The 10,349-nt window shown below is 38.9% G+C and overlaps 2 non-coding genes across 2 annotated transcripts; both read left to right on the top strand.

Moving 5' to 3' along the window:
* The first annotated feature begins 4,008 nt into the window (after nucleotides 1–4,008).
* On the top strand, nucleotides 4,009–4,115 carry LOC121217612 (small nucleolar RNA R71). The gene has a single exon (XR_005913761.1). It is a non-coding gene; the product is annotated as a small nucleolar RNA R71 (small nucleolar RNA).
* A 5,858-nt stretch (nucleotides 4,116–9,973) lies between these two features.
* On the top strand, nucleotides 9,974–10,080 carry LOC121217391 (small nucleolar RNA R71). The gene has a single exon (XR_005913495.1). It is a non-coding gene; the product is annotated as a small nucleolar RNA R71 (small nucleolar RNA).
* The last annotated feature ends 269 nt before the right edge of the window (nucleotides 10,081–10,349 follow it).

The raw sequence follows: 10,349 nt of genomic DNA on the forward strand, positions 1-10,349 counted from the left end.
CCCATAAGTGAACTCGGACTCAACTCAATGAGCTCGGATGCCTAGTTACATCTCTCGAACTCGGACTCAACTCAACGAGTTCGGACATTCGCATCCATAAGTGAACTCGGACTCAACTCAACGAGTTCGGATGCTCAACCATCCTAGTGACATGTCACTTGTATCCTAATCTATTCCTAAGGTTCAAACGGGATTTTTCCTCGAACACTTATCCTTGCCGTCTTCCGTAGAATGCCGAAATCAATACTCGGTAACAATTATATTTAACAAGTAGTTCACATAATTTACATTTTTATTTGAAATTAACCACAAAGCCTACATTTCATAATAAAATTCAGCATAACATATAATTAACATCAATAACTTAAAAATAACCATTATGCTACATTATTTACACATGAACTTACCCCGTATGCGAAAATGGCTACTTTTACCATTTCGTCCACAACTTGGTATTTTCCCCATTTTAGCCCGAATTTCAGTTTTCCTTGCTCTATCATTTAAAATATAGTCTAATTAGGACTCACATTATTCAAATTGACCCAAAATCATATTTTGAAAAAATTACAATTTTGCCCCTAAACTATTGCATATTTACACTTTTGCCCCTAGACTCGGGAATTAAACTTTATTCCTTATTCTTATGTTTTTTAACATGCTGATCATTTTTCCCTTCTATGGCAACATCAAATTCTCACTCTAACATGTACTTATGACTATTAGGTATTTTTACCGATTAAGCCCTTTTGCTCGTTTTCACTTAAAACCGAGTAGCACAAGTTGTCTAACATAATTTAAAATCTCATATTATATCATAAAACACCAAAATACACAAATTTCACCTATGGGTATTTTTCCAAATATGAACCATAGGTTGAATTATTGCTAGCATAAGCTTAATTGAGCTACCGGGACTCCAAAAACGTAAAAATCATTAAAAACGGGGCTTGGAATCACTTACTATGGAGCTTGGAAGCTTGAAACAAACCCTAGCTATGGAGAACCCTTGAAATTTCGGCCTAATGAAGAAGATGGACAAAAATTGGCTTTTAATTTTGTTTTTAATTCATTTTAATAACTAAATGACCAAAATACCCTTACTACTAAACTTTCCAAAAATTCCTTCCATGTCCTAATTTTGTCCATGAACTTAAAATTGGTCAAATTGCTATTTAAGACCTCCTCATTAATATTCCAACACAATTTCATACTAAAAACTTCTAGAATGCAAGTTTTGCAACTTATTCGATTTAGTCCCTACTTTCAATTTAAGCACTTTAGGCATAGAATTTCATCACGAAATTTTCACAAAATCATGCAATCATATCATAGACCTTAAAATAATCATAAAATAATTATTTATATCTCAGATTTTGTGGTCACGAAACCACTATTCCGACTAAGCCCAAAATCAGGATATTACAAAATGAATCTTAAAAACGAATGAATCTTAAAAACTTAATAAAAGAAAAATAAAATAAGATGATTATTCTAATTCTTTAAGTGGCATGGCCGTAGCACACGTCTGTGTGGGTCGAGGCTCGGTCGTGTTTGTCGTGAATTAAGATGTCGCCACACAGTCTTATCGCATGCCCATGTGTCTAGGCCGTGTCGCTGCGTGATTGTGTTGCACGGCCGTGTGTTAGGGTACCATGCCCGTGTATTGTTGTCCACAGCTTAACGGCACGGGCGTGTCTCATGCTCGTGTCAAAGAAACAGAATCGAGCCTTGCCCCTGGCATGCCCGTGTTCACCTATCAAGTTCACCCACGGCCATGGGGATTTATCGCATCTCATGTTTTGGGGAAATCATGTCCTGCTTCCATACGACCGTATCGCACGGCCGTGTCTCTTCCTCTGTTTGGCCACAGCTTTAGGCACGCCTGTGTGCCTAGCCGTGTGTGCTGAAAAGCTTTGCAATTCAAAGATAAAGTTAATTATTTAACGTGTGAGAAATTAAAAATAAAGAAATCAAAATATGTTAGTGCCCGGGTTGCCTCCTAAGAAGCACTTATTTATAGTCTTAGCTTGACTTACCTCTCTAGTGAATGGTCAGGGTGATTCGAGGAGTTTGTACTCCTCATTCCTGCGATCAATCTCATCAAAATAGGGTTTTAATCAGGTGTTGTTTACCTTAAAAGTGCCGAACTTGGAGTGACTCACCTCCACCGTACCGAATGGAAAAATACTGAGTACCGTAAGAGGGATTTCTTCATTCAGTGTGGTAGTGACCATGTGAGGATCTGCGGCATCTAGTAAGACTTTATCGCCAACCTTAAGTTGATTTGGAGAGGTATCGGCCTTGTTTTGGCATAGTTTCAGTTTATCATGTGTTCTCGGTTTGTGTGCTCGCTATTCGTCTAGCTCCTCTATCTGTAGCCTTCGTTCTTCATGAGTGTGTCCTTTATCATTTCTAGAACATGGCTCGTGAACTTCTTTAAAGCTCAATTTCTGCAAAGTTATATTGTCAGTTTTAGTAGATTGGTGTGGACTATTACCTTCAATGTTTGATGTGATGCCAGAATTACGAGCTTGAAGGGTGATCGTGTCGTCTCCTATGCGAAGCGTGAGTTCACCTGTGCCAACATCAATAATTGTTTTAGCAGTTGCTAAAAAAGGCCTCCCTAAAATCAAAGGGGTGTTATTATCCTCCTCTATGTCTAGAACAACGAAATCAACGGGGAATATGAACTTATCTACTTTTACTAGTACATCTTCAATAATACCCCTAGGAAATCTTATAGTTTTATCTGCCAATTGAATTCTCATATTAGTTTGTTTAGGTTTCCCAAGACCTAGTTGCTTAAACATTTTGTAAGGTATAACGTTAATACTAGCCCCTAAATCAGCTAATGCATGACTTATATCTAAACTACCAATTAAGTAAGGAATTGTAAAACTCCCTGGATCTTTCAATTTGTGGGGTAGCTTATTCTGTAGAATAGCTGAGCAGACTGCATTTAGCTCCACATGCGATGCTTCATCCAACTTCTAGTTATTTACTGAAAGCTCTTTTAAAAATTTCATTGCATTCGGTATCTGCGACAAAGCTTCAATAAACGGTAAGTTAATATGTAATTTTTTCTAAAGTTTAATTTACCAAATTGTTCGTCTGAGCAGTCTTTCCTTGTCATGTTAGGATATGTGATACGAGGTTTATATTCTTTATTCATTGTTTTGTTATGACTTACCTCACTTTTACCTTTGCTTACCATAGTTTCTTCCATCAATTCTGGCTCAGGTGCAATAAATCCTTTCTTATCTTGAGTACTAATTGCGTTGAGGTGTCCCCTTGGGTTAGGTTCAGTATTACTTGGTAAACTACCTTGTGGTCGTTCGGAGATTAGTTTGGATAGCTGGCCTATCTGAGTTTCGAGTCATTGGATCGATGCTTGTTGATTCTTAAGTGCTGTCTCGGTATTTTGGAAACGGGTTTCTGATACCAAGATGAATTTAGAGAGCATCTCTTCAAGGTTCGGTTTCTTCTCTTGTTGATACGGTGGCTGTTGAAACCCTAAGGATTTTGTGGCTTTTGATTCCCTTGACCACCCTAGGAGAAATTTGGGTGGTTCCTCCAACCTGCATTATAAGTAATACTGTATGGGTTATTTTAAGATCTAAAGTTATTGTTACCCATATAGTTGACTTGTTCCTCTTTGGTTGTAGGATTGAAGGATTGATATTCTGTATGCACACCTCCTCCAATTGAGTCACACCTCATTACTGGATGTACCTGTGTAGAAACAAGTAAACCATCAATCTTTTTATTGAGAAGTTCTACCTGATTGACAGCATAGTAACTGAGTCGACGTTATAAACGCCAGCCTTTTTTGTTGGCTTAGTCCACATGACTTGCCACTGATAATTATTTAGTGACATTTCTTCAATGAATTCATAAGCCTCTTCAGGTGTTTTGTTGTTGATGGTTCATCCAGCAGCTGCATCAATCATTTGCCGAATCGAGGGATTCAGACCATTGTGGAATGTTTGTACTTGAAGCCAAAGCAGTAACCCATGGTGAGGGCACCTTTGCAATAGATCCTTGTTTCTCTCCCATGCATCGTAAAGTGTTTCTAAGTCCATCTGCACAAAAAAAGAAATATCATTGCATAACTTAGCCGTTTTAGCAGGTGGAAAATATTTTAGTAGAAATTCTTAAGTCATTTGTTCCCAAGTAGTAATTGACCCTCATGGTAACGAGTTCAACTACTATTTAGCTTTGTTCCTTAATGAAAAAGGAAATAACTGAAGATGAATGGCATCATCAGAAACGCCATTGATTTTAAATGTATCGCAAAATTCCAGAAAGTTTACTAAGTGAATGTTGGGATCTTCATCCTGCAAACCATCAAACTGAACAAACTTTTGTATCATTTCAATTGTGTTAGGTTTCAGTTCAAAAGTATTTGCAGCTGTAGCCGGTCTAAGTATGCTAGATTTAGTTCCTGTTAGAGAAGGTCTAGCATAATCATACATAGTACGTGGAACAGGATTTTTATTAGCCGTAATTGCAAGAGGTAGCTGATTGCCTTAGTTTTTAGCCATCTCTTCGGTTGGGGGTTGAGTATCGTCTTGTTGCTCATTCTCTGTGTATCTTAAGCTTTGCCTTATTTCTCTTTGGTTTCTACGAACTGTGCGATCGATTTCTTCGTAAAAAAGTAATGGTCCTGACTGGTTTCTTCTAGTCATAAACTAGGAAAACCAACCAAGAGAGAGAAAAAGTAAATTAATTAGTAATAATTAAATTGCAAGAAAAAATAAATGGCTAAAGTAATAAAAATTGAGTGTTCCTAATATTTTAGTTCCCTGGCAACGGTGCCAAAAACTTGATCGCGTGATTTGTAACAAGTAATAAATATTTATAATAAAGATCAAACCTAGACTAACTATTATCACGACGAAAAGGCAAGCGCACCTATCGAACAATAGTATAGTAATGGCAAGACCGGGATATCGTACCCAAGGGAACCAAAAGTACTAGTAATAACTATCTTTTTATTATCTAGCCTTAGAATAAAAGGGTTTGTTTTAATTAACTAATTATTTAAACTAACAACGCACAGAGAAAAGAACTTGGGAATTGCTTTTGGGAAAATTGATTGACTTGAGACAATACCTAAGGAAAAATCCACCTACACTTTACTTGTTATTCTGACTCTGAATCAGATGATTTATTCATTCAACTTATTCCGTAGAGATCTAAGTTATGTTATTATCCCTATTCAATACTAATAACGTATAATCCCTAGTTTGAATAACCGAGACTTTTCTCTAATTAACACTCTAGGGTTGCATTAACTCGATCTATGGATCCCCTTATTAGGTTTCACCCTAATCCGGCAAAATCTTGTCACCCTATTTCTAGGCTTGCAATCAACTCCACTTAATTATGACAAAAGTACTCTTAGACAGGGTCTATTCCTCCTCTGAATAAGAGCATGTCTTGAATCAGTATCCCGGGATATCAAAACAAGAATTAAGAACACATAATTAAGAACAAGTTAAATATTTATCATACGATTCAGAAAATAATAACAAGATTCATCTTAGATTTCATTCCCCTTAGGTATTTAGGGGATTTAGTTCATAACTAAATAAGAAAACATCTCCGAAAAATAAAGAATACAAAACATAAAGAAAACCCAAAACTCTTGAAAGGAAATTAAGGAGAGATCTTCAGTCTTGATGATGAATCCGGCTTTTGAGATGGATCAATCTGCTTCCTTGGGATAATTCTTTACCCCCTTCTCCGTTTCCTTTTTTCTTCTCCTCTAGGGTGTATTTATAGGCTTTGGAATGCCTAAAAACCCTCAAAATTGGCCTTTTCTGAATTGGACTCAACTTGGGCTTGGTAGGGACACGCTCGTGGCACACGCCCTTGGCACATGCCCGTGTTCGATTACTTCAGGCCGTGTTCGAGCCTGCCAAATTAACACGGCCGTGTGGTCTGCCCATGTAAGGAGGTCTAAGCCGTGTTGATTTCATACTTTGGCCTATTTTCTCTGTTTTTGGCCCGTTTCTCATTCTTTTCGCTCTCCTATGCTCTCCTAAGTATAAAACATGAAATTAAAGTATCAGGAGCATCGAATTCACTAATTCTAATGAGAAATCATCCATAAAATGCATTAAACATGGGGTAAAAATATGTATAATTTATGGTTTATCAGCCATACTCCATAAAAAGTAGGCATCGTGAGTGTTGATGACGCCGGTGCTCTCTCGCTGTCTTGTCAGGGTGTGAGCAAGGATAGCGTGTAGGTATCTCAGGGACGGGACGAGAGCCAATGCCTTAGAGCAGCTGGGGTCATAAGTGGCTGAGTCAGGGACTAAGGTCCTCCATCAGTTGGAAAGAGACACGTGGATGTGGTGATGGAGGCTGTCAAAAGCATCGTCGTCCATGAACTCCTCTGAATAGATCCCCAAAGCAACACCAAACTCAGGTACGCTCAACTGACAGACTAAACCGCCGAGACAGAATTAGACCATTCCGGGATCATTGAACTCTGTCATAACTGCTTAGAGGTGGAAGGTTTAACAGAGTTTAAGTGTGAGCTCGAGGTACATCGGCTCGACAAACTCGAAGAAGATCCCCCACGGGTCAGTTGTTAAGAGTGCCCGGACTGCATCAGCTAATTGGATCTACTCTAAGGTGGACCAGTCAATGCAACAACCAACACCTAGGGGTTGGGCCCGTAATATCTGAAAAAGTTCCTCCTGTGGTCCCGGTGGAAGTTGAAGGAATGGATGCCTGATTTTTGCGATAGGACCCGACAATGATGCTGCTCCTTTCCTCTTCTTCGAGGCAGGGACGACGATTTTCTTACCACGTGGATTTGACATGGTATCTACAATGAAAAGACAAAGTTATGAAAATAATCCCCAAGAATAGCATGAAAAAGGTATACAAGCACGTTAGAACTAGATGGAAATACTTCATAAGGGTTACTGACTAAATAGATATATCAAATCATTATTACCATTAGGAATACTAGAATAGTGTCAACTAAATACCTAGTGAATGCATATGGGAATATGGAATATGGAAAGAAATCTATGGAAACACAAGAAAGAATGAATGTATCACAATTCATTGACTAAAATGGCAAAGAATAACAAGCATAAGCATGACTATAGTGAGAACTTTGAATATTAATAAAAAATCAGCCAAATAAATAAAGAAATAGCATAAAATTAGTGAAAGAAATGAAGGTAATAGGGAGGAAATAATAGACAAACGCAATAGCTCTTAGTGGAGGGAGGAGTTAGTCATCTGAGGAGAGCTGTCAGCTGGCCACGGGCATGGGGGTGAGGGCGTGTGAAAGGATTCTGGTGGCTAGGGTTTGATATTTGGGTAAGGAGATGATGAATAGTAAGGGCTTTATATAGATTTTGGGGCACACAGCTGTGAGGCATGCCCGTGTGCCTTCTTTTAGCCCGTGTGTTTTGTGATTTTCAAATTTGGGCACGTCTAAAATTCGGCCCACGCCTGTGTTTGTTGGGCGTGTTGAGGCAGACGGCCGTGTTAGTTTGACAGTGTCGACCACGGGTGGTAGGCACGGGCGTGCGCACGCCCATGTTAATTTCTCAGTTTTGACCAAGGCTTCTAGACACGGGCATGTCGCACGCCCGTGTTGTTTTGGTAGTTTCAACCATGGCTTATAGACACGGGTATCGCACGCTCGTGTTGATTTGGCAGGATTTCCCACGGCCATGTCGCACGACCGTGGCAATGTATCGAATCTCATGTTGGGGAAAATTTTCGCTCTGTTTTCACACGGTCGTATCGTACGACCATGTTGCCTCTTGTGGTGTGAACACAGCCTAAGGCATGCTTGTGTGCCTGGCCGTGTGGTTTTCGAAAGTCTGCGTTCAATGACTCAGTTAGTAGGTTAGATGTTATAAACTAAAATTTAAAGAAATCAACATTGTTAGTGCTCAGGTTGCCTCCTAGGAAGCGCTTATTTAAAGTCTAAGCTCGACTTACCTCTCTATTGCATGGTCATGGTGGTGCGAGGAGTTTAGACTCCTCGTCCCTACTTTCATTTTTTATCAAAATAGGGTTTTAGACGAGTACTATTTACATTGAATGTGCCGAATTTGGAATGAATTACCTCGACTGTACCGTATGGAAAAGTGCTAAGTACCGTAAGAGGGATTACTTCATTAGGTTCAGAGGTTGCAATCCGAGGGTCTACTACATCTGATAGTACTTTGTCTCCAACCTTAAGTTGATTTGGTGAAATATTGAGCTCATCATGGTGTGGTTTTAGTTTATCGTGTGATCTCGATTTCTGTGTCTGCCATTCATCTAGTTCCTCGACCTATAGCCTTCATTCTTTATAGATAGGTCCTTTATCATTACTCGAACATGGCCCAGGTGTGTTATTTGAACGTATTTTCTACAAAGAAGGTTTCACCACATGATCAGTATTAGTAGTACGATTTATACAATCACCCTCGCTATTTGATGTGTTACTTGAATTACGAGCTTGAAGAGTGATTGTTTCCTCACCCACACGAAGTGTGAGTTCACCTGTACCAACATCAATTATAGTTCTAGCAGTTGCTAAAAAGGGCCTTCCTAAAATTAAAGGCACTTCACTATCCATTTCTATGTCTAGAACAACAAAATCAACTGGGAATATGAATTTGTTAATTTTAACGAGTACATCTTCAAAAATACCCCTAGGAAATCTGATTGTTTTGTCTACTAACTGAATGCTCATCCTAGTTTGTTTGGGTTTCCTAAGACCTAGTTGTTTAAACATTTTATAAGGCATGAAATTGATACTAGCCCCTAAATCAGCCAAAGCATTATTAACATCTAAGCTACCAATTAAACAAGGAATCGTAAAACTCCGTGGATCTTTTAATTTGTTGGCCAGCTTATTTTGTAGTATGTCTAAGCAAACTGCATTTAACTCCACATGCGATGCCTAATCCAACTTCCGCTTATTTGCTAAAAGCTCCTTTGAAAATTTTACTGCGTTTGGCATCTGTGAAAGAGCTTCGATAAACGGTAAGTTAATATGCAATTTCTTTAATAGTTTAAGGAATTTACTGAATTGTTCATCTATTCGGTCTTTCCTTGTCGCATTGGGGTATGGTACCCTTGTTTGTATTTTTTACTTACCGGTGTTTTTTCACTGTGGTCTACCTCACCTTTGTTTTTACTTACCACAATTCCTTGCCTCGGTTCTGGTTTAGGTTAGACTAACCCTTCCCCATCTTGAATGGTAATTGCATTGAGCTATTCCCTTGGGTTAGATTCAGTGTTACTCGGCAAGCTACCTTGTGGCCGTTCAGAAATCAATTTGGCAAGTTGACCTATCTGAGTTTCGAGCCCTTGGATCAACGCTAGTTGATTCTTAAGTGCTATTTCGGTATTCTGAAAGTGAGTTTCTGACACCGAGATAAACTTTGTTAGCATCTCCTCAAGGCTCGGCTTCTTTTCCTGTTGGTAAGGTGGTTGTTGAAAACTCAGAGGATGTTGTGGCCTTTGATACTCTTGACCACCCCACGAGAAGTTAGGATGGTTCCTCCAACCTGCATTTTATGTGTTACTATATGGGTTATTTTGAGATCTAGAATTATTATTACCTATATATTGAACTTGTTCCTCCTCGGTGCTAGGGTTGAAGGGTTGATATTCTATGTATGCTCCTCCTCCATTTGAATCGCACCTCATTACTGGATATACCTGAGTAGAACCACACAAACCCAATCTTTTATTTAAGAGTTCTACCTGGTTAGATAGCATAGTAACCGTATCGAGGTTGAAAACACCAGCTACTTTCATCGACTTTGTTCTCATGACTTGCCACTGATAGTTATTCAATGGCATCTCTTCAATAAATTCGTAAGTCACTCCCGGTGTTTTGTTATTGATAGTCCCATCAGCAGCTGCACCGATAAGTTGCCTTGTTGAAGGGTTCATGCCATTGTAAAACATTTGAACCTACAACCATAAAGGTAACCCATGGTGAGGGCTCCTTCTCAATAGGTCCTTGTATCTCTCCCATGCATCATAGAGTTTCTCTAGATCCATCTACACAAAAGAAGAGATATCATACCTCAATTTAGCCGTTTTAGCCGGCGAAAAATATTTAAGTAAAAATCTTTCGGTCATTTGTTCCCAAGTAGTGATTGACCCTCGTGGTAACGAGTTCAACCACTGTGTAGCTTTGTTCCTCAATGAAAAGGGAAACAACCGAAGGCGAATGGCATCATCAGAAACGCCATTGATTTTAAAAGTGTCACAAAAATCTAGGAAATTCGCTAAATGAACGTTTGGGTCCTTGTCCTGCAAACCATCAAACCAAACAAACTGTTGGATCATTTGAATTGTGT

Source organism: Gossypium hirsutum, chromosome A02, assembly GCF_007990345.1.
Source record: "Gossypium hirsutum isolate 1008001.06 chromosome A02, Gossypium_hirsutum_v2.1, whole genome shotgun sequence".
In the NCBI taxonomy this organism is placed as follows: Eukaryota; Viridiplantae; Streptophyta; class Magnoliopsida; order Malvales; family Malvaceae; genus Gossypium; species Gossypium hirsutum.